This window comes from Sarcophilus harrisii, chromosome 2 (genome assembly GCF_902635505.1).
Source record: "Sarcophilus harrisii chromosome 2, mSarHar1.11, whole genome shotgun sequence".
NCBI classification, from domain to species: domain Eukaryota; kingdom Metazoa; phylum Chordata; class Mammalia; order Dasyuromorphia; family Dasyuridae; genus Sarcophilus; species Sarcophilus harrisii.
In genome coordinates, this window is record NC_045427.1 from 47,527,503 (window position 1) to 47,551,967 (window position 24,465).

At 39.4% G+C, this 24,465-nt stretch overlaps 1 protein-coding gene across 6 annotated transcripts in view; it reads right to left on the reverse strand.

Moving 5' to 3' along the window:
- ZC3H18 (zinc finger CCCH-type containing 18) overlaps window positions 1-7,840 on the reverse strand; it is an 85,807-nt gene extending 77,967 nt beyond the window's left edge. For 2 of the 6 annotated variants that reach the window (XR_004231631.1, XM_031950154.1), the window contains exon 1: window positions 7,529-7,840. The gene's annotated coding sequence lies outside the window, so the exon portion shown is untranslated. Of the gene's footprint in view, window positions 1-637; window positions 3,858-7,420 lie in introns of those variants that run through there. The other 4 variants (XM_031950156.1, XM_031950155.1, XM_031950158.1 and 1 more) reach the window with 4 other exon arrangements.
- Window positions 7,841-24,465: the final 16,625 nt, after the last annotated feature.

Consider the following 24,465-nt stretch of genomic DNA (forward strand, 5'->3'; position numbering starts at 1 on the left):
TTCTGCTGCAGGAGATAATACGATTTTATGTGACATGTTGCTTTTGAAATTAAAGATGGCCTCCACATGGTAACCACTGATATTGTACATGGTACCAGATTGTAAGCCATAAACATACCTTTTGCTTTAGAGTTAACCTTAGGGGCCTAAAGCAGAATAACTGTAGACAATTCTTTAGCAATTCTCAGCATGCATTTCAAAGGGTGTCCACGTTGGTGCCTGTCACTTTTCATGTATAGATACTGTGTTAACATCCACCCAGATCAGAATACCTATTAAAAATAAGTTAGGATAATAGACAGTGGGCACTATTGGTCCATTTTATGACCCAGGAAAACTCTATCCACTGGAAGGGATGGATTTATCTGTATCAACTTATACTCTAAAAGTAGAAAAGCACTTAATTATGCAAAAGATGCCCACAGAAGCAAAGATTTAGAATGCTACGAATTAAAGAATAAATAACCTGGCCTTCAAGGATAGTAAATGGAGACCATAATTCAGTATAATATTTAAGGCCATTTTGTATTGTCAAGTAATTTAGTGGACACTGTCAATTCTACAATGAAGGACTCCTTCCTTCCCACCAAAATTGTGACTCATGACTTTGATACAAACTGCCAATGGGTATATTCACCTGTAGAGAAGAACTTCTGGTAGAAAATTCTCCATATTACGAGAGCTGTGCTTACATGATGCTGACAGTCTCATTCTGCTCTATTTCAGAAGATATTCAAGTCTATTTTTACTACTCCAGATTTAATTATAAAGTGCACACATGCTGGTATCCCACTCAGATGCTTTAGGAGGGTACTTTGTTCTTCCTTCTCCTGTTTTTAAATGCAGGGCAAGATGGCTGACATTTACTAATTTCATTCTGCATGTTGGTGGCAGAAAAAACACTGAGCAGTTTTCATGCAGTCCTCTGAAATCTACAGGGATGTACACACTGGCTACATTCACAGCATCACAGGATTTAGAGCTGAAAGAGACTTTAGAGATTATCTAGTCCAACCCCCTTAGATGACAGAGGAAGACCAGGGTCAGAGATGGGAAATGGCTTGCCCAAAAGTCACATGGTATATTCAGGGATAGGGTATTTCTCAATTCCACCCCCTCCCTCACACAACGTCCCCCCATCAGTAATTACATTTGAACCCAGGTCTTTTTTACTCTAAATTCAACGTGCATTTCAATACAACACAATGTGGCTAACCTTGTGTCCTGGTGAGACTTCTACCTCAGTCTTTCCTTAAATAGCATTGTGTGAATATTAGTTTCAGGCTATGCCCTCCATGACATACCACCCCATTCTAACACAGCCTCACACAAATCCTCCCACTTCTGAGGTTTTCTCTCTCTACCATAATCTCAGTAACGAAACCAAACAGTATTATCACAAGCACACTATTATCTTGGTGATCTGGAGCAAAAAAGCCTAGCAATAATTCAATGCTTACTGGTTAGAAAGTTTTTGGGGCTCATTCCTTTCAAAGGTAAAAAAACATATAAAAGTAGAGCCCAAATCTAGAAATTCGCTCTCAAGTCACAACTCAGAAAACAATTGTTTTAACAAATGAAAAATTTCTCTTTGAGGGACATGTGATGAAAATTTATTTTAAGATGTGTCTGTTTAGAACCTGGGATTTCACTTGTGTAGCCAATTTGGTAGTTCAAACTCCCTCCATCAATGAAGTTAGGCAACTCTGTAACGTAAGAGTCTTAAGACAGTTGCCTGATGGTAATGAGGTCAATGATCCCACAGTTAGTATGTGTCAGAAACAGTACTTAAACCCAAGTTTTCCTAATTTTAAGGTTAGCCCTCTAATCCCTGACTTGTTTGCAGAAAGTGGCCGGCCAGACAGAAGGAAGGGAAGAAAAAAAAAATAGAAAGAATAATAGACATGTATGAGCCGTTAACAGAAAATATGGGGCACTTGCTTTCTCACCCCTCTGAAATCACTAAAAAGCATACATTTGAGGATGACCCACATCTTATTCTATAAACTATTCTACACTATCATAAAAAGGAGAAAAAAAATCCTTGAATGGGAATGGAAAGGAGAGAAAACTGAGGATCTTTTCTTTTTGCAAAGCTATCCTGTTTGAATTTCATGCTTCATGCTGCTTTAAGCAAAAAATAAAGCTAGAAGGGGGAGAAAAAAACTGATCCTCTGCTCCAGAAAGAACAGGAATTCTGATCCGTCTACTGACACTTTTCACTTCCTCTCCCTCAGTCAAGGGTAGGCACCAATTAACAACAGCTGCCAAAAGGTCAGTAGCCTAAACTATAACAAGATGAAAACCTAATTTTTCAAGGTCTGGTGATGGGACAGTAGCAACATACTATATATATACTAAAGAGACACTTTTGCAGAGGCTATTTAGTTACCATTAAAGAGCCTTTGTATTCTACGTGGATTAATTTAGGAAATCCTTAAAAGAATGTCTTATCTATGCCACTATCACCTAAGAAATGAGCAGATGCCAGATTTCAAAGACTGCCTAAAAAAAGCAAATTTATCTACAAAATTAAGTTATAATTGAAACTATAGCTAAAACTATGTACCTGATGGGCTACAAATATCTCCTGCATATAGTCTACTAAACACTAAAATCCATAGGTGGATTTTAAAGATTACTATCTGGTCCAACCCTCATCTAGCCTAATTTTTGGTTACAACATATTCTCTTACTCAAAGCTCTTACGTTCCCCATCTATCACAGTCTCGTTCTAGACCTTTACACATATAGACAAATCATTATAAAGCATTCTAATCTGGTTTAAATTTAATTAGGTAAAGAACCAACTGCATTTTACATTTAGGTAAAATTGAACTTGTAAAACCTTAAATGAGAAATTTAGAAATGACTGAATTAGTCTTAACCAATCCACAAAAAGGACTTCTAAGTAAACAGAAGAAAATTCATTTTTAAAACCTGCGATGTTTTTTCTACATGGAAAGACCTTTATAAGTAGTTCCCAATTTGCAAACATTAGATTTCAAATAACTTTTTACAAACAGAAATAGTTATAGCCATCACAGCCTGACTTGCCTTCTGGATGACAGCTTTCATTTCTGCCACCAGGAGTAATATCTCATTTCTATGGATTTCATTCTTTACCCAAAATTCTCCCTCATCCTGTAAGCACCAGTGAAGCTCCAACCTAGAATGTTCCACACCTTTTATTATAATCTCATTGCCTATTTGCATAAATTTCAGAGATTCAAAAAAAATGTAAGAAATCTTACATATTATATATAGTTCAATCATGTTATATATTAAAGAGACTTTGGGGGCTACTCTGGAAACCTAAGTTTCCATTTTATTTGATGGTAAAATGGTAAAAGTACCATTTATAAGAACTGTTTCTATGGAAAAAGCTTTACTTCACAAATTCCAAATAACTGGCTAAAAATGATCCTGTGGAACACAACTCATTCCTAAACTGGGAACTGCCTACAGTAACAATAGTGGGACATTTCCTCTGAATTGTGTTCTTCCAATAGTGGTTGACTCATCAAGAAGCATTTATTAAGTGCCTACTATATGTCAGGATCTATGTTAAAAACTAGGGATACCAAGAAAATATCAAACATCTCTTACCCTCAAAGAGTTTACATAGTACCAAAAGAGAAATGTATACAATCAAGTGTTCACTTATGTCTTACTTTTGTTCCTGTGGAATAGCTTATTTAAGCCCAAGGAATAGTGATGGCCAAAAGAAGCATCATATATGAGGCCTCAGTCTTAAGATTACTTAATGGCAAACTTATCTATGATTTGAATCTGGGATTATAAACGGTACTACACCAGACAGATATAAACACATATACATTTTTTAAATTATAAAAAAAATTAAGGGGCAGCTAGATGGCCTACTGGATAGTGCACCAGCCCTGAAATCAGGAGGACCCGAGTTCAAATCTGGCCTCAGACACTTAACACTTTCTAACTGTGTGACCCTGGGCAAGTCACTTAATCCCAATTGCCTCAGCAAATAAAATAAAATAAATTAAGCACTTGTCCCTTTCTAAATTTGGCTCTTTTAAAGTTCTGCTTTAGCATGTTGGAAGAAGTTACTCACAAGAACTCCCCAAATTACATTCCTTATCCTTTTTAAGGCTGAAGACCAGTTTTCATGTACTCATAAGAATGAGCCGGAGTAATAAAAAGCATTAAACAAGACTACTACTCTCAGAAGGAAGCCTTCGCTTTCTAGACAGTGAGTTTTGCCTTCTCTTGTAAGACTAAACAAAATTTATAAAGATAAATGGTTTTACTCTCTGAAGTTTTTCTTTTCAACACAACAGTGAGAAATCTGAAAGCCGGTGTATCATAAAAATAATCTTTAGCATAAGGGAAAAAGCCTGTGACCCATGAGGCTGCTTCCTACCTTTGTGAACCTTGGGCAAGTCACTTAACTTCCCAGGACCGCTTCCTCATCTGTGAAATGAGGGAGCTGCATCACGGGGTCTCTGAGGTCCCTTCTAGTTCTAATTCTCTAGGTCCATGAATCCACAGGCACCTGAAGGAAGCATGAGACCAGTTGTAGCAACACGGTTTAGTCAGAGAGTCCTGTACTAAGTCAGGAGATCAGGTTCTTCAATTTGTCACTGACTACTTGTAACGACTAAATCCCTAAAAAGAATATTGACAACAACCACAACTTTAGAGCTACATGTAATTTTACAATTTTCATGGTGTTTTCACATTGTCTCATAGGATCTCTAGTGTTCCTTGCATATTTAACACTCTACACTATAAAAGGACTAGCTTAAAAAAAAAAAAACAAAACACTTGGCTTTACTTTAACAAATGAGACATTTTCTTAACAAAAGACTTAGCTGACGTAACAATTTTGGCCAATTTTGTCTTCTTAGAGGATTTAAAACCATCCTATGATCATGAATTCATGTCAAGATTTAGAGTCTAATCTTCAGGCCCCTGTTCAGACATTTAAGGACTGGACTATGATACATGAGATATGATTGAAGTGATGAAACTGATTTTTAAGACACAAATTTTGAGATTCATGATTTCAACAACGTGAATATTCTCTCCACAGAACGTCTGTAATAACTGCATATCTACACAGACTATTTTAATGGATTATAGGTGTCAAATAAATTCATTACCCTGTCTAGTGATGAGCTTTCACTGGGCTACACTGATCCTTAAACAAGCAATATAGCTAGACCCCTACTCAAAAAGTTGTTACAAATTGCTCTGCTGATACAATCTTCAAGAATGCAATTATCTATTCCACACCATTATAAAGCAACTAGAAAAATAATTTAGTTAAGTTTTTATCCCTAAATTATGTCAATCATCCTGTAAGGCAACACGTTTATTCCAACAAATTCAGCTCATTCATAAGCCAAAAGAAAATTTTAGTTACAAGTTTTATTTAGTTAATTACAAATTTTATTTATTTTAAAAACTTCTCTTTCAGAGTATATGACAGTACTTTCAAATATGTTCAATAGTGGCAAGTCTTTGTTCTTTGAGGAACAATTTGAGTTTAGAAAATTAAAAAGCAACCTGATCTCATAAATAATTGTAAGATCAAACTGGGTAATAACATTTTTAGTTAAGAAACAAGTCCTATAAATAATCATCCTGGTATTCTTCTTTATCTCATAAAGGTTTTGAAAGCAAAGAAGACTCCTGAAAATGTTTTGTCCAATAACAGCATTATTCAAACAATTATGTAGCTTTCCAAGGTGACTTCTTTGAAGGTCAAAATTCATTTGGCTTATGAGCTCTTATATGCTTATTTTTATTCTATTTTGTAAAGCATTCTACTTTATAGTCGCAACTAGAGACCTCAAAAGAGAACTACCTAAACTAAAAGGTGAACACTATCAGAAAGAAACAGCATGGTTGGTAACAGAGCATTTTTATAATTTCCCTCAAATTTAACAATGAGATTCACTGATCCATGACTTCTCAATGAAGCCTGGGGCAGTTATTTCTGCTTTATCAAGAATTAATGAAATGTGGTAAAATCAAAAAACATTTTGATCACAGTTAAGTTTTTACTGTACCTTTTCTGAAATGGCAATACTGTTTCTTTTTGGTTACAGATCACCACCCAAAGCCTTGGGACGCACTCCCACCTCAGGAAACTGGCTATCAGCAACTTAAAGTAAAAAGATTTCCTGGACTTTGGTAAAGATGGCTCAATCAATGGGTAAGGTTTTATCCTTTGATGAGAATATGCCCGCAATCCTCCATAAGTGTGGGGACGAGGGATATGGAATAAGAGGAGATCCCAATCCCCTATCCCCGAAAGGAGCTAAATGACTGAAGGACTGCTTGCAGGTCACAAAGAAAACCAATGTCACAAAATGAAATGCACTCACAAATACAGACTAATGGGACTCCATTCTTCTCTTATTAAAAAAAAATTATAAAGTTCTCCTAAATTAGCACAGTTCCTGACACATAGTAAGCGCTGAATAAATGCACACCTCAACTTGACGATGAGTTTAGAGATTTTAATCAACTCTCACAAGTCTCTTTTTCATCTGTAAAATGGAAACACCATTTGCACCAAGACTTGCAACTTCTAAGTATTTTTAAAGGTTTATGCACGAAACTGCACTCTCCACAGCAAAGCACAGTAGATAGATGCCGTAACAAAGTCTAGGTTCAGCGTTAGCTCCGCTACTGGGAGAAAACGTGCACAAGAGCCGAAATCTTCATGCTTTCCCTGCCACTGCTACAGTTACCTCGAACCAATCAATAACCCTCCTAGTCTGTTTCCACCTTCCTAATCAAAAGGACACGGATTTTACGTGGCAGTTTTCCGCTCCGAGTTGCTGCGAGCGGGGCCCGCAGCGCCGGCAGCACATTCCGGGCGCTCCCCACCCAAAACTTTCTCTCGCCCCAACTTTCCGCGCGGGGAGCCTCCGCAAGCAGGGCCGCTGCTCTTTGTGATCGGGCGGCGTGGGCCGCGGCATCTCGGACCGGCATGCGTGACAGCTCCGCACGGGCCGAGCAGCGATCCCCGCGGGCGACCCGTCCCAGCTGGCCAGCCCCCTGCACAGCCGGGGTCTTCCAGGGGCCAGCCGGCAGCGGCCCGCCCTGGGGACGCAGGAAGGGAACCTGATCGCGCGTGCTTCGGACCGCATCCCCTCGCGCGCGCCGCTTCCCCACGGAGCCGGGCGCCGAACCTGGCCCCTCCCCCCCACGCCCCACGCGCGCACGCGCACACACTCTCGCGCGCGCCGGGGGAGCCACGAGCACTGAAGTGCTCGAGCCCCTCCCCCCTCCCCGCCTCCGAGGCCCCGGCGCGCGGCCCGGCCTCTCCTCCAGGGCCGCCGCCCCCCGGCCGGCCCCCGCCGCGGCCTCCAGCCCAGGCCGGGCCTGCGCCGCCGCCGCCGCCCAGCCCCCGGCGCCCGCTCCTCACCTCACCTCAGCGCGAGGGCGGCCGCGGAGGAGAGGAGGGGGACGGGGCGGGGGAGGGGGAGCGGTGGCGCGGAGAGGCGTCTTCCCGGTCCTTCCGCTCCTCACAGACCTTGACTGCTTCGGCTCCGGCTCCGACTCCGGCTCCGGCTCCGGCTTCGGCTTCGGCTTCGGGGCGACGCGGGCGGAACAAACGGGCTCCACTACCCGCGGGGGCCGGCCATTGTGCGACGTCATCAGGCCGCGACCGCCTCTCTCCAGAGAGCGGGCTTCCCTCCTCCTCCTCTCCCTGGCCCGGGCCGGGCCGCTCCGCCCCCTCCTCTCTCCGCGCCGCGCCCTACCGTGCGTGCCGTGCGTACTGTGCACGCCGTGCGTGCCGCGCTTAAAGAGACAGGCGCTGCCCTCAGCGTGAGACCTTGCGGAAAAGCGAGGCGGGAGGCGCGGAGGAAGGGGAAGGATGGAGGAGCAAAAACGGAGACGTGCCGGTCAGTCAGTCAGTCAGTCAGTCCTTCGTATTTACTAAGAATCCATTACGCACCTGCCGGGTTCTGACCATTATGCTACGCGCCGAAGAGACAAAGATAAGAGCGGAACAGCTCCTGCCCTCGGAGAGCTTCGCTCGGACGGGCGCGTCTGTGGGCAGGCTCGGGAAGAAGATACGGCGGGGGCAGTGAGTGGGCTGGGGGGGGGGGGCACGAAGAGCCGATGCAGAGGCCCGCGTCTGAACCGAACCCGCAGAGACGGCAGAGGATTCCCGGGAGGAGGAGGAGGCGGCGAGGACGACTGGGGCGGGGGGAGGGGCAGGCCTTTTAAGCGCCCCTCGAGGCCCGGGGGGGGGGGGGGGGGGGGGGAAGGGGAAGGCCGGGCTGCCAAAATGCCACGGAGAACGTGCTTATTTCTGTTGGAGATAGTTAGTGTTCATTAACAATTGGGAAGCTGCTCTGGCCTCGGACACAGGCTGTGCCACCCTGGGCAAGTCATCTGTAAAAAGGAGCTGCAGAAATGACGCCCCCTCCTGGGCCCCGAGGAGTTCAGGGAGAGGCTGACGCGGTTGGAAAATGACCACGGCACAAACTCAGATGTTAATTGAGCGTATGGGAGGTGGTTAAGGCTGGTGTGGGGGTGGCCCTGCTAGTAGGGGCCAACTTATCCTTTAGGGGAATAGGCGTTGCGAGGCTTACGGAAGGCAACCAGGCGGCAGCGATGAGAGCCAGGACCGCCGGGGGGCGCTGTTTCAGAGGAGACAAGCGAGCAAATAGCCACTCATTCAGCCCCGCCGGGTTCCGGGCGCTCACTGAGGGGTCTCGCGGGATCTTGGCAAACTTCCTGGCAGGTAGTTGCTATTATTATATCCATTTTGCAAATGAGGATTTTGAGGCAGGCGACGGTTAAGTGACTTGCCCGGGTCACCTACGGGGTCAAACGGGTGATAAGGGTTGGAGCGTCTACCTAAACTCGCTTCCTGGGTCACAGAGCTGCGAAGAAAATCTCTGGGAGAGGAACTTTTTTAAAAAAGAAAGGGGAAAAGAATGACTTCTGTTTTGAGTTTGGTGGCTTCAGGAAATTGCATAGATCTGCAACTTTGGAGAGAGACTAGCGTTGGCCGTATCGGTCTGGGAGTCATTTGCACAGAAATCATGGAACTCCTGAGGTTGAAAGCCGTCATCAAGTAGGAGTGAAGAGAGAAGGCCTTGGCCGTGTGACACGAATGATGACCCAGCTAAAGAAAGGGAAACTCCAGAGGTTAGGCAGGTAGGAAAAACACCAAGAGAAAACTGTTAGAATCATGTGTTTTAAACCCTTCCTGAAACACCTAGATAATTCTGTTACGCTTCATTTTGTGCCTAAGGCACCCACCACTAACAAGCATCTTGCAGTTCCTTCTGTATGTTTACATATTACCCAATTCACCAACTGTCAGCTTTGTCACCCTCATTTCAGTAGCCTCGCTGACTTGATTTCACATCTTCCTACCATTAAGTTCCCATAGTGTTCCGGCAGCCCAGTGTTTTGGGGGTGGATGTCTCTGATCCTGTGCTTAAAATTCAGAGTGTACTGTACCTCATCCATTCTGGCCACAGGCTTCTAGAACAACTCTCCAAAGACCAAAGTAGACTTTTCCTGGAAAAGCGCTCATTCGTGTATTTTCTCTCTCTCTTTCTCTCTCTGTTTATTGATATTATTTGATTTGCATACATATTCATTTAACAGTTTATTCCTTCCCCAATTCCCTTCCATCCCTAACAAAATTAAAAATTGAAACAGAAAAAGAAATATCAAAACAAAGCAGTACAAACAAGAGAACTGTATGGTTCTGCACACATATATTGTATCTAGGATATACTATAATATATTTAACATGTATAAGACTGCCTGACATATATTGGAGGGGGTGGAGAGAAGGAAGGGAAAAACCAGAACAGAATTGAGTGCAAGGGATAACGTAAAAAATTACCCATGTATATGTTCTGTCAATAAAAAGGTTATTAAAAAAAAAAAAAACCTAAACAGCACATCAACTTAAGCCAGATGGTAAATGCAATATCCCATACCCAAAGTCCCTCACTTCTTCAAAAGAAAGGAGGAATGAGCATTTCCTCTCGTCTTGGAGTTAAGGTTAAATTTGGTGTTTATATTTGAATAACATTGTTTCCTTTTTTTTTTTTATCCCATTTAGGTTGCACTGTACATTTTATATATTATTTTCCTGTTTCTGTCTATCAATTATATTTGTTTTCCTGAACTCTGAATTCATTATTTCTCTGGGAGTAGTAATATTCCCATTCTTTTCATGTATTGCTATTTATTTAGCTATTCCCAAATCCCATGGACTCCTACTCCTTTTTTTTTTTTTTTTTTTAAGTTTGCTTTCAATTAAACTGGTTTTAAAACAGTGGAGCAGCAGATTAAAAGCCTATTATTTGTAAAGAACCACAAAAAACAAAACCTAAATAATCCACTTTCTAGGAACTTAATACTCTCTGCCGAGCTTGAGGGTGAGATGATAAAAATATAATAGACTCTGAACATATTATAAACATGAGGTAATTTAATGAGAGAATTAACAAAGTGGGGAAAGTGAGAGGAATCGAGGAAGAATGCTTCATGGAGGTAGTGGCTTCCCTGCTGTGCCTTAAAGGAAATGACTCAAGAGTCAGAAACTGAGAAGGGAAGATATGCATTCTAGACATAAAAATAATGACTAAGACAAGGAATGGAATATTGTATTCAGGGAATTGCTATTCCAATTTGGTTGGAATATGGCCTGCATGGTGAGGGAGTAAGTAATATGTAGTCTCCTATGCAAGGGAGTTGCATGATCAGATTGTAGTCTTAGGCAGAGTCCTTTGGCAGCCATTCTGAAAATGGATCAGCAAAGGTAGAGTGTAAAAGTAGATTAAGTAGAAGGCTGTTACAAAACACCAGGTAAGAGGTTGTTGTAATCTTTACAAACTGTTAGATCATTAGAGTTGATAGAGACAATAATTATCTAATTTAGCCTGGTTCAGTATGATTAATCTGATCCTACAAGGAGATGTTATGGGCCAGAAGAAACAAGGTACTAAGTACAACTGATAGAAACAATGCTTGTGTTCATACCTTTAGAGAGCTCATATAAGCAAGAAGTATATAAGTACTCACTGGAGTTGGCACCGTTTGGGAGATTTCAGGTTTTAGTGTGAGATATCCGAATTCACACCTCCCTTAATCCCTGCTTCCAGAAGGAGGAGTTAACCTTTGGGAGATCATATATAAAGAGGCTTTTAGCTTCGGGTGACTTACTTCAGAACATTCCCAGGGGTTGGAGAGGAGCACTCTGGGAGGAAGCCCACAAGCCCTCTCTCGGAGGCAAGAGAGATTCATTTCATCAGATTTGCAGGCTGGAGGCTGAAGAAAGCAGAGGCAGAAAGGACAAAGCTGCAAGGAGAGAGAGAGGCCTCTAAGAAAGCTAACCAGGCTATATTGAAGGACACAATAAAAAATCTGAACTTTTAGCACCTGGCTGCATTTGGGTGATTATTACTTTTAACTGAAACTGATGAAACCTTGAACCAGAGGGTGTTTGTGTGGATGAATGGTAAATGGTAAAGAAGGATTTGACAGAGATGTAAAGATATAACAAGGTTTAGAAACTGATTGGATATAGGGGGGAGAATGTTACCATGTGAGGGGGAGGGAACAATAACTATAAAATTACTATTTTAGGTGAGGGGGAAGGGAAGGGAAGGAGGAATGGTGACATTCTTCATAGAAAGAAGAACATTTTTAAAAGGAGTATTTGTTAGTCTATCTCAGGGCTTTATGTATAGTAAAGACTTGATACATTATTGATCTGATAAGTGATCTTTAACCGTGATAAGTACAACACAGGCCTTAGAGTTAGTCAGTTGTGGGTCCACAGCTACCTCAGGCACTTACTAGCAGCAAAGCAGTAGGTAAATTATTTAACCTTTCTTGGCATCAGTCCCTCACCTGTAAAATGGGGAAGGGTGACTAGAGAGCTCAAAGGTTAGTACATGAAAGTAATGGAGTATTATTGTTCTATAAAAAACGTTGAAGCTGATTATAGAAAGGCCTGGAAAGATTTACATGAACTGATGCTGGAGCGATAAGCAGAACGTACACAATAATGGCAAGAATGTGTGATGATCTATGAAAGACTTGGTGGTTCTCAGTAGTTCAGTGATCCAAAAGAATCCCAATAGGCTTTGGACAGAAAATGCCATCTGCAACCAGAGAAAGAACTAAAACTTGACTGAATTGAAATCAACACATGCTGTGTTCACTTTTTTTTTTTTCTGTTTTGTTTTTTTATCCCATAGTTTTTCCCATTTACTCTAATTTTTCTCAGAGCAATTTCATAATTCATAAAATAATGTATATTAAAAGTAAACTAAAAAAAAAAAAAACCTCAAAGGTCCCTTCCAGGTATAAACCTCTCTAAGACTCATCTATAAAGCGAAGATAATACTTGAGATGTAGCTTCTTGTGGCAGGTGGAAGAGGACTAAATTGATAAGACCATCAGCAACTACAAGTCTGAACCTCAGTACCTGACAGTTATATGAAAATGTTTTTTCAAACAATAAAACTATACAGAATCGACTTGATAAGAGTTTCTGAGAGTCAATGGTAATTTTTTAATGATGAATTTAAAAAGATCATGGAGAAGCCTGTTATCTGCTCTAGAGTGAAGAAAGAAAGAGTGAAGTGATCTCCAGATTGAGAACTGCCACACCTACTTCCCTGGGCTCAATTTCTTTACCTATAAAATAAGGGCTTTGTACAAGACAGTCTTCCTAACTCCTTTCTAGCTCTAAATCTTAAAATATTAAGATCTTTGTCTATTATCTTTTGATAAGTTTTCCATGTAAGTGAATTTTTCAGATAGTTGAGGATTATCCTTTTAAGTCCTAAAACACTCCTCATCAAGTTATCCATATTTTCAATTAAATTTTGAAAGTGATGAGAGGCATTGTGGCTTAATGGAAAGAGAGATGGCTTAAGAGTCAGGAATCTGAAAGGAAAAGCTAGGTACCAAGATAAGCTTCAAATAGGTACATGATTTAGATGAACAGGGTGATACCTTAAGCAAATTAGGGGAGTATGGAAAAGATTACTTGTTAAATCTATGAAAATAAAATTACTTGTTAAATCTATGGAAAATTTATGAGCAAAAAAGAGAGGATCACAATAAAATGAATAATTTTGATCACATTAAATTAAAAAGATTTTACATATGAAAAAACACTGAAGCCAAAATTAGAAGGAAAGCAGGAAACTGATGGGAAATGGTGTAACAAAGTTTCTCTGATAAAGGACTCATTTCTCAAATATATAGGGAACTGAATTTGTAAAAAATAACTTCCCAATCGATAGTCAAAGGATATGTACATGTAGTTTTCAGAAAGAAAAAAAAAAAGCTATCAATAGTCATCAAAATTCTCAATCACTTATCAGAGAAACACAAATCAAATCAATTCTGAGGTATCACCTAATACCTATCAGATTAGCTAAAGTGCACAGTTAGTGGAGCTGCAAAGTGGTCCAACCATTCTGGACAACAATTTGAAACTATGCCCAAGTACTATAAAACTATATATACCTTTTTTAAAATAACTTTTTATTGCCAGAACCCATGCCAGGGCAATTTTTTACAACATTATCCCTTACACTCACTTCTGTTCCGATTTTTCCCCTCCCTCCCTCCAGATGGCAAGCAGTCCTACACATGTTAAAGAGGTTACAATATATATATATATATACCTTTTGATCCATCAGTTCCACCAATAGATCTGGACCCCAAAGAGAATTAAAAAAGAGGATTTGTACAAAAAATATTTATAGCCACTCTTTGTGGTAGCAAACAATTAGAAACTGAGGAAGGTCCTTAATTGGGGAATGACTGAACAAGTTGTGGTATATGATTGTAATGAACACTATTGGATTGTAAGAAATGATGAAGGGAATGGTTTCAGAAAAACCTGAGAAGACATATCAGCTATTGCAAAGTGAAATAAGCTAAATTAGAACACTGTACACAATAGTAGCAATATTATAATGATTTCAACTATGAAATACCTAACTACTCTAAACAAGGATCCACAACAATTCCAAAGCACTCAGAGTGAAAAATAGTATTCATCTCCAGAGAGAGAATTGATGGATTCTATGAGAAGACTGAAGCATACTTTTTTTTACTTGTTTTTTCTTGCTTTCCCCCTTCTGCTTACATGACTAATATGAAAATATATTTTGCATGACTTCATATATATAATGCGTATTCATATTTCTTGCCTTCTCAATAGGTGGGGGAGGAGCTAAAGGAATGGAGAGAATTTGGAACCGAAAATAAAAAAGTAAAAGAGTCAGGAATCTGAGTTCAAATGCTGCCTCTGGAACAAGTGACTATAGTCAAGTCAATTGTTTATTTCCCCAGATAATGCATATTTCACAATTTAAGCTAATGTGCATTGGTAAAGAGAATTTCCTCATCAGAGTTCCTTACAGCAAATAAATCATGTCTGGATCCCTTTTCCCTCCAAATTTCACACTTTTATTTTTCTTTTAGAAGGCAATGAGGGTTAAATGATGTGCCCAGGGTCACATAGCTAGTAAATGTCTAAGATCAAATTTGAACTCAGAAACTCCTGATTGCAAGGTGGGTGCTCTACCTGTTCCCAGAATTACATATTTAAACAGAACATATTCTAATACTTCAGAGGGTCTGGGGTTTCATTAATAATGGTTGACATTCTCTTCAACTCAGATCTAAACCCCTTTATGACTTAGTAGAAAGACTTCTTAGGTGACTGGCTCAAAATATTATGCATATTAGGACCAACTTTGTGGTAATGAGGTTGGTGCTCAGAGAAGCAGCCTAATTTTCCACTTTTGATGGATTCAATCAAGAAATCTGGGTTTTCTATATAAATAGGATGAAGACTCCCACCTGTTACAAACTTGACTGATTCTTTGGGGATGAAACTCCATCCCTAGTCACTCTCTTCCTTGTTTAGTCAATAAATCAATTGATCAATAAACATTTTTGAGTGCCTACTAAATGCTAAGCATTGGAAATACCAACAAAGTGGTATAAGACAATCCCTGCCCTCAAGAAGTTTACAATCTAATGTTTGCACAACATGCAAACAAAAAGAAACAAAGCAAGCAAATGATATGGGATAAATGAGAAATAATTAACAGAGGGAAGGCACTATAATTAGAAGGGAAGGCTTCCAGTAAAAGAAGAGATTTTAGTTGGGGCTTACAGGAAGCTAGGAAGGACAGTACTCAGAGAGGAGAAAGGAGAGAATTACATACATGGGAAACAGTCAGAGAAAATACCCGAGAACTAAGAGATGAAATGTTTTGTTCTTGGAACAGCCAAGAAGCGAGTAATACTGAATAGAAGAATATGGGGTAAGAAGCAGAAAGCCTGGAAAGGTAGGAAAGAACTAAGTTATGAAAGCCTCTGAATGCCAAACAGAATATTTTAAATATATTCCTGGAGGCAATAGGAAACCACTGGAGTTTATTGAATAAGGTAGAGGGGTGTGTGTGTGTGTGTGTGTGTGTGTGTGTGTGTGTGTGTGAGAGAGAGAGAGACAGACAGACAGACAAAGAGAGCTTACCAGGCCATAAATATGTGAAATGATCAGGCTTTGTGATTTACAAAAAATCACTTTTGTGGCTGAATGGAGGATGAATTGGAGTGGAGAGTGATGAAGCAGGCATAACAACCAGTAAGCTTGAGGTGTTAAAGTCAGCACTAGGGTTGTACCAATATTAAAAAGAGAAGGAGGTATATTAGAGAGCTGGTGCAAAGATAAAATCGACAGACCTTGGCAACAGCTTGGATATGGGGGAAATGGGGAGAGAGAGTGAGGAGTCCAGGATAACTCTTAGATTGTAAGTCTGAGGGACTGGGAAGATGGTGTTGCCTTCTAAATAACAGGAAGGATAGAAAGGGGAAGATTTAGTGGAAAGAAGATGAGTTGCTAGGTGGCACAGTAGTTAGAGTCTCAGGTCTAAAGACAGGAAGACTCATCTTCCTGAGTTCATATCTCTTCTCAGACATAGACAAGAGCTGTATGATGCTGGGCAAATCACTTAACTGTTTGCCTCGGTTTCCACATCTATAAAATGAACTAGAGAAAGAAATAGCAAACCACTTCCAGTATCTACCAAGAAAACCCAAATAGATAGGGTCATAGAAAGTCAAACATAATTTTAAAATGACTGAACGACATGAGTTTGGTTTGGGACATGTTGCATTTAAGATGACTGCTGAACATCCAGTTAGTTTTGAAAGGCAATTGAGGGGCGAGATTGGAGGTCAGCAGAGAATTTGGGGCAGGATAAGTATATTTGAAAATCATCAGCATCAAGATGGTAATTAAATTCATGGGAACCATTAATATCAAGAGGGCCCAGGACAGATACCTAAGGCTAGGGATCCGAATGAAAATCCTGCAAAAGAGACTGAGGAATGGTTGGGTAGGTGGTGTCTCAAAAACCTAAAGAGAAGAGAATATGAAGGAGGAGGGAATGATCACAATGTCAAAAGCTGCAGAAAGGTCAAGAAGGATGAGGATTGAGAAAAGGCCATTGGATTTGACAATTAAGAGCTCATTAGTCTCTTCAGAATGAACAGTGTCAGTAAAATGATAAGGTTAGAAGATGAATAGTAAGAGAGTGGGAGGACAGAAAGCAGAGATGCCTATTATAAATGATCTTTTCAGTAGTTTGGCTACAAAGGACAGGCGAGATATAGGATAATAGTGGGAATGGAGGAATCAAATGAGATTTTTTTCAGGATGGAAAAGGCAAGGCATGTTTGTGTGCAGTAGGGAATGAGATGGTCATGGTCAGAGAGAGAGAGAGATTGAGAATAAACGAAGAGTGAGAATGATAGAGAGGTCAATTTTTTGGAAGAGATGGGATAAAATGGGATCTTTTGACTAAGCTGAGGGTTTAACCTTGGTATGAAGTAGGGCCACTTCATGTGAGATTGGGATAAAGGAAGAAAAAATGGACAAAGGTATATTAAGGAGATGAGGAAGAGGAGAGGAGTTAATGATGAATTGACTCAATTTTTTTTTTTTTTTTTGTGAAATATGAGGCATTCTTTCAGCTGAGAAAATTGAGAGAGGAAGTATGAAAAAAGTTTGGAAAAGTCACAGTAGAAAGTGGGAGAGTGAGTGTAAGGGGAAGCATAGCAGGAGTGCTGAGAAGCAGTGAGTACCAGTGTAATATAAATTTGTAGTGATCCATTTAGAATTCATAGCTCCACTGTGCTGACAAATATTTATTTAATTTCATAGAAAGCTGAAAGTTTCTTGCCTGTAGCTTCCATTATTAATTTTAATTCTGCTCTGTAGGACAAGCAGAATAGGTCCAATCCCACTGTGTGGCAGTTCTTTTCTTTTTTTCTATTTTTCCCCTTAATAGTATTTTATTTTTCTAATTTCATGTAAAGATAGTTTTCAAAATTCATTTTTATAAGATTTTGAGTTCCACATTTTTCTCCCTCTAGATAGGTTAACTGCTTGGGGAAGAGGGTTTGCTTGTATTTCTACAGATGGAGAAGGGATCAGATGGGTGCCAATGAGCCATATTCACCTTGTCCATCAGAAAGAAACAGAAAAAGAAAAAAATCTCAAAACAAAGGAGATTTAAAAAAAACATCTGACACTGAAAGAGCATGGCTGACAATGTGTTCAAAGAACTTTTAAAATCTTCAGGAATCATTGGATTCCCTAACACAAGATGAGACTGTTTCAACTTCTTGAAAACTAGCAAGAATCATTGGATTCCTTGAGATGAAAAATTGTTGATGAGACTATTTCAGTACTTCAGAGCTTATATGAATTATTGGATTCCTCGCATATGAACTAATGGACAATGGATTCCTTTTGGACTATTTCTAGGACTTATGGACATGTGTAAATTCTCATGTTGATTCATGTTATTTGTTACATTACTACTAGCCTGTGTTATATTGCTATGTGCTTATGTCATTATGTGTAATGCCTCCCATATTGATGGATTTATGTACACCTTGTTTCATACCTGTTTCAAGTGAGCCCCTTTAGAAACCCGCTAATCTGATTTGATTTTCTATTTCCTTTGGTGTTTTCATCTCCCTTCCTGAGATGTCAGGGAGGGTGTGACCACCTTCTTTTTATGGTGTTTTCACTCCTTTTTTGAGCAGTCAGGGAAGATGTGATCACCTTCTTTGATCACCAAAATGTGGTGTTTTTCTTCTTTAAAATATAAAGGGTCTCTCTGGGAACAGGTTTCTCGGGGAGGTTTTCTGGAGGCAGCCTTAGTTTCAGTTAAAAGTAATAAATCACCCAAATGCAGCCAGGTATTAAAGGTTCAGATCTTTTATTGCTTCCTCCAAAATAGCCTTGTTGGTTTTTCTTAAAGGCCTATCTTTCTGCTTGGTTCCAAGAGCTCTTACAGTTTTGTTCTTTGCTTCTGCCTCCGTTTTCTCAGTTGTCCTTTGCCTCTGCTTTCTTCAGCTTCCAGCCAGCACCAAGGTGAAAGTTGCAATGAGTCTCTCTTGCCCCCGAGAGAGGGCTTGTGGGCTTCCTCCCAGAGTGCTCCTCTCTGACCCCTAGCAATGTTCCAAAGTAACTGGAAGCTAAGAGCCTCTTTATATATGATCTCCCAAAGGTTGACTCCTTCTGGAGTCAGGGATTAAGAGAGGTGTGAATTCACAAAATTATAAAGTTAACTTTTGTGAATCTCCCATACTTGAGAACTCCAATGAGTAAAGGTGTGAACACAAGCATTGTTTCTCAGTTCCACTTAGGACCTTGTCTTACATAGTAAGACCAAGTTCTTACTATGTGACCCTAAACAAGCCATTTTACCTTTGCTTGTCTTCATCCACTGGAGAAGGAAATGACAAATCACTCCAAATCTCTTCGCTAAGAAAACTCCATTTATCAGCATGTTAAGGTCCACAAGCTCATGAACAGTTAGACATGACTTAACAAGATTGTATTAGTTTGGTTCTAGTTGCTACATCACACTTGTGGCTCATTTTGAGCGTGTGCATCACAAAAAGCTTCTAGCCATATGAGCTGCTATTTAGCCAGCTCTCTCAACCCAGAACTTATACAGGTTTGTTTTATTTTTTAAGTCTCAAATATATCTCTGTCAAGTTTCATCATATTAGGTACAGACCATTTTTTCTCCCATAAAGTTCTTTATAGGTCTCATTTCTGTTATCCAAAAGCAAAATGTTTCCCCTTTCGCAGATCATTCAAAAACTCTGACAATTACATCATCTATTCATCTGAAATGATAATTAAAATCTTGGCTGAAACAAGGCCCAGAATAGTGTCTTGAATTTTGTTTTTCCTTTTTCTGCAGCTGGTTGGTTAGATAACACTCAATTACAATGTGATTTTGAATCTTTTAAAAGATACAATGTTATTTTAAAAATATAGTGTTAATACAATTCAAATTGGCCTTTTTTTCCCCCTCTCACATCTTTCAAAACCAGCTCTTAGAAACCTCATGTCACCAAGAGCTGTGGTTGACCACCCTGCTTAGAACTGGGATGCCTTTCTTGGGGACTTTCTAGAGTAAAGGAAGCAGATGTTTTGGGTTAGTCAAGAGAGAACTAGTTTTGGAGTTCCCTGTTCCTTTTATAGAGAGGAACTAAGTCTAGAGAGATTTACTGACTTACTCAAGAGCTAATTAATGACAGAGTTAAGACTCAGGTCTGATGACGCAGCTACAGATCTCAATAGAGACACCAGCATAGGTGTATACTCAATTAATAGTACATTCAGCCAAATGTAATTGGAAGCAAGTCTCATTACACCTTGTAACACCCAGGGAATTTCAGATATCTGAAGAGAAGGAAATGTATGAAAAGTTCCCTTAGACCAGTGGTTCTCAAACCTTTGCTCTCAGTATCTTCATGTTGTTAAAAAACTATCGAGGATCTGTTCAAAAAGTTATTGTTCATATGGGTTATATTTATAGCTATTTACTATATTAGAAATAAAAAATAATTTTGAATTTGTTGACCCTCTGAAAGGGTTTCAGAGACCCCAACAATTCTTTGGACTACACTTTGAGGACCATTGCCCTAAACCATGGAGTGATGAAAAATCACATTCAGGACTCCTGAATTCCCACAGTTCAGTACATTCTTCCAGGACAGCACTGTGAGGTCAGGGTAAGAGAGTCCAACTTTGTGAACTATTGCAAATCTACCTCAATAGTTAAAATACTAATAATAAGTAGCCATAGTTATATAGTATTAATAATAAGAGGTCATGGTTACATAGTACTTTAAAATTTATAAAGCACTTTCAATCAATCAATCAACAAGCATTTATTAAGCACCTACTATGTACCAGGCGCTATGTTGGACATAGGAATGCAAAGACAAAAATGAAAACCATACCTATCCTCAATAAGCTTATATCAATATCAGTCAGATACATGGGTCAGTAAACATATAAAATACATAAAAAAGCATATAAAATAGAAAGTGACTTTGTGGGGAAGGCACTAGGAGGTCGAAGAATCGGGAAACTTTCCTATAGAAGATGGTGTTTGTGTAGTTTTCTTTTTTTGTGTAATTAATAATTTTATTCATTATGGCCATTGAGTAATTAAGGGATGATCAATTGACTTTATTTCATAAAGTAAAAGTTTTTTTGTTTTTTTTTAAGGCAATCAGGTGTAAAACTTATCCAAAGTCACACATCTAGTAAAGCTGAGCTGAACTCAAGTCCTTCTGATTCCAGGGTCAGTATTCTACCCATTGTGCCACCTAACTGTCCCTTAAGCAGAGTCTTAAAGGAAATGAGGAATTCTAAGAAATGAATTTGTGGGATGAGGGAAAGTCTGTACAAGTCCCAGTGATGGGGAAAAGAATATTGTATATGAAAAATGGTAAGAAGGCTAGTTTAGCTGAACAGGCTCAACAGTAGGGAGTGTGAAGGGGAGTGACAGATTGGAAAGGTAAGTGGGATCAAGTGGTAAAAAGTTTGAAATTTCAATGAAAAGAGTTTATATTTGCTACTAGAAAAGGAGCTACTATAGTGTATTGGCTATGCATATAACATAGTCAGAATTGTGTTTTAGGAAAATCATTCTTGAATCTATGTGGTAGATTGGAGTGGTCTGAGACCTGAAGCATGGAAACCAATTATGAGGCTAGTAATCAGTTTCGGTAAGCCTACTACATGCCAGGTACTCTGCTAAATACTATAGAAATTAAGAAAGGCAGAAGACAGACTCTGTTCATAGGAGTGGTCCATGGAATGGTGCTAAGGGAGTGGATGATACACTTGAGGCAGGGAGAGACTTGAGATAGAGAGACTAACCAGAAGTGTCTTGCAGTGAGGTGATACAGGTATGTACTAGAGTGATTGTTGTTTCAGAAGGAAGAAGGGGATATATAGAAGAGATATTATAAACATAACTGGGTGTAGGGAGTGAGAGATACTGAGGAATCAAGGATAATACTTAAATTCTAAGCCTGGATGACTGGAAGAATGGTGATGTTCTTGAAAATAATAAGAAATTTCAGAAGAGGGAAGGCTTTATGGGAAAGGAAATAAGTTTTGTATATTTTAAGTTTAAGGTTTCTATCGGACATCTAGTTCAAGATATCCAATAGGCAGTTAGAGATGTAAGTTTGGAGGTTAAAACTGAATAATTGCATTTAAAAATCAGCAAAATACATAATAATTGAATATATGGCAACTGAAAAGATCATTAAATATAATAATATAGAAGGAGAAGAGGACCTAGGACAGAGCTCCAGAAGATATCCAACGTCAACAGCGACTGAGGTATGATCATTATAGGTAAAAGAACCAGGACAGAGACTAGTATCCAAAAAGACTAGAGAAAAGAGAGCATGAAGGAAAAGAAGGTGATTGACAGTGACCAAGGTTTCAAAGAGGTCAAGAAGAATGATCATTTGGAAAAAGTCATTAGATTGGATAATTAATGAAGATGAAAGCCAGGTTGTAGAGAGTAAAGAAGACAGTGAATAAACAAAGTGGAAGCACCTATTATAGACAGTAGGATGTGTGTGTGTGTGTGTGTGTGTGCGTATTTATAATAGGAGATAGCAGCAAAAAGGAGCAGAGATGTTTGATAACAGCTGGTGGGGCTGAATGGAACAAGTGAGGGATTTGGAAATTGTGAAGAAGACATGAGCATGTCTATAGCCAGTGGAGGAATATACAGAAAGAGACTGAAAATTAGTGAGAGTGTGATAAATGGAGAAATCTTCTGGAGAAGATGGAATTGAATGGGATCACCTTACTTGTGGAGGAGTTTGTCTTGGCAAAGAGAAGGTTCACTTCATGTGAGACAGGGTGAAGGAGAAGGTATCTGCTAAAGGCATCTGAATAATGTGAGATCAGGAGGACGGGAGAAAAGGGAGTTCTTGGCAAAAAGCCTCTTTTTGTTCATGAAAAATCAAGCAATATTTTCCACTGAGAGAGTAGGGGAAAGGAGAACTCTAGAAGGTTTGAAGAGAGATGAAAAGATTTGTAAAAGACTGTGGAGAGCTTGAGTCTCTTGGGGAAGTGTAAAAGAATTGCCTTTTACAAGGTGAAGGACCAGTCAAGATTACATAACAAATTTATTGTGCACTCAGCACAGTTTTGTGATTTTCATGTAGTTCTGTTCAGCAGAATTTTGAATAGGAGTCAAGGCAGTTGATGGTGGGAGTAATCCAAGGCCGAGGTTGGCAAGGTAAGGTCAGTGATAGTATAAAGAGCCAAGGAATTCAAGAGGAAGAATAGATAATGTTGAAGAGATTCACTAAGTGTCAAGATAGGAAAATAAAGAGAATGCAGCCAGTGCGGGAGTTATGGTCTGGGATAGAACTGAGGGAGTAGAAGAATTGATTAGGATAGTGTGGATAAAGAACAGAATTTGGGATTGCAAGGCAAAACGAGAGATACCATGATAACAGATTATGATCAGATAAGGAATTTCAAAGTTCATGAACATGGAAGTAGAAGTAGAAGATTTGGGAGTGACGACAGGATCAAGGAGGTGACCATCTCTGGTGAAATTGAGATGGAGTGGAAGAGTCATTCATAAGAAATGAGAAATTGGGAGGTTGTGGTATTTGAATGAGTATCACTATGTATGCTGAAGTTCCCTACTACGAGGGCAGGAATTGTGGAGGAGTGAGAGACTGTGAACATGTACTGAACTCAATGAGGAAGGAAGAGGAGTGTCCTAGAGGTTGGTAGACAATCTCAGAACTTTTATTGGGTAGATGTGAACTAATGAACCTCAGAGAAGGAGAGACTATTGAATGATGGGGTTGAAGAAGATTTTGGAAGCAATAATGAGAAAAAGATTATTGTAATTCCCTCATCTGGGGCAGTGAATAAGAGAGAATTGAGTGGAAGTACAATCAGTATATAGGAAAGAGAGAGAGAGACAGAAACAGACAAAGAGATAAAGACAGAGACAGAGACAGGAAAAAGACAGAGATAGACACACACACAGACAGAAAGAGAAAGAGAGAAAGAAAGAAAGAGAGAGAGAGAGAGAGACAAAGAGAGACACACAGAGAGAGATCAGACAGGAAGACAGAGACAGAGCAACATAGATACACACACAGAGATTGATTATGGAGTCTCAAGATTTGAAAGTGACTTCACTTTAACCTAAGAAAAATCCCCCTTGTAAGAATAATTATGACAATTAATATAGTTATGTATTGCTTTAAGATTTTCAAAGTACTTTATATATATTATTTCATTTTATTCCCAACATACCCAACATATGGTCATCCAAGTTTTGTTTGAAGAAATAACCAGTAAATATTTAAGTGCTTAATTTTATGTTTGGCCTTGTACTAAGAGATGGGGATATAAATATAGCCAATGAAAGAGTTCTTGCTTTCAAGAGACTCACATTCTAATGAGGGTGACAAGAAGGATATACATATATACAAATATAAAGAGAGTAAATATAAATACAAATCCACAATCACGAGGTAACTTCATGGAAATATTAAAGGAAGATAAGTCGAGTCTATTATAAAGGATATATTGAAGGCTGTAAGTTTGGAGGTATAGAATCATTCCATCAATAAACATTTATTAAGTGCTTACTATGCACTTAATACTTCTATGCCAAGCACTGTGCTTAGCTCTGGGGATACAAAGAAAGGCAAAGTTAAGAAGTTATTATAGGATATCTGTCATGAGGTAATGGTCTTTAATGTATGTAGTTATTTTTACTAATTAGAACAAATATGAATCCTCTTTGCAGCTCCTTGACCATTTTCCATTCTCATTCTCTGCTCATTAAATAGAACCATCTAAGTTGATGAATTCTCTGGTCCCTGCCTAAATCCACTGCTCTTTAGGTTGAATAACTGTTTGTTGAATTGAGTGAAACTGAATCTTTATAAGAGATCTGAGGATGATAAGGTTTATCCATATCAACAAAGGGTCATGGTAGCCAAAGAGCTAATTCGGTCCCAGTCTGCATTAATAGAAGTATCATGTTCTGAGTGAGGGTGGTC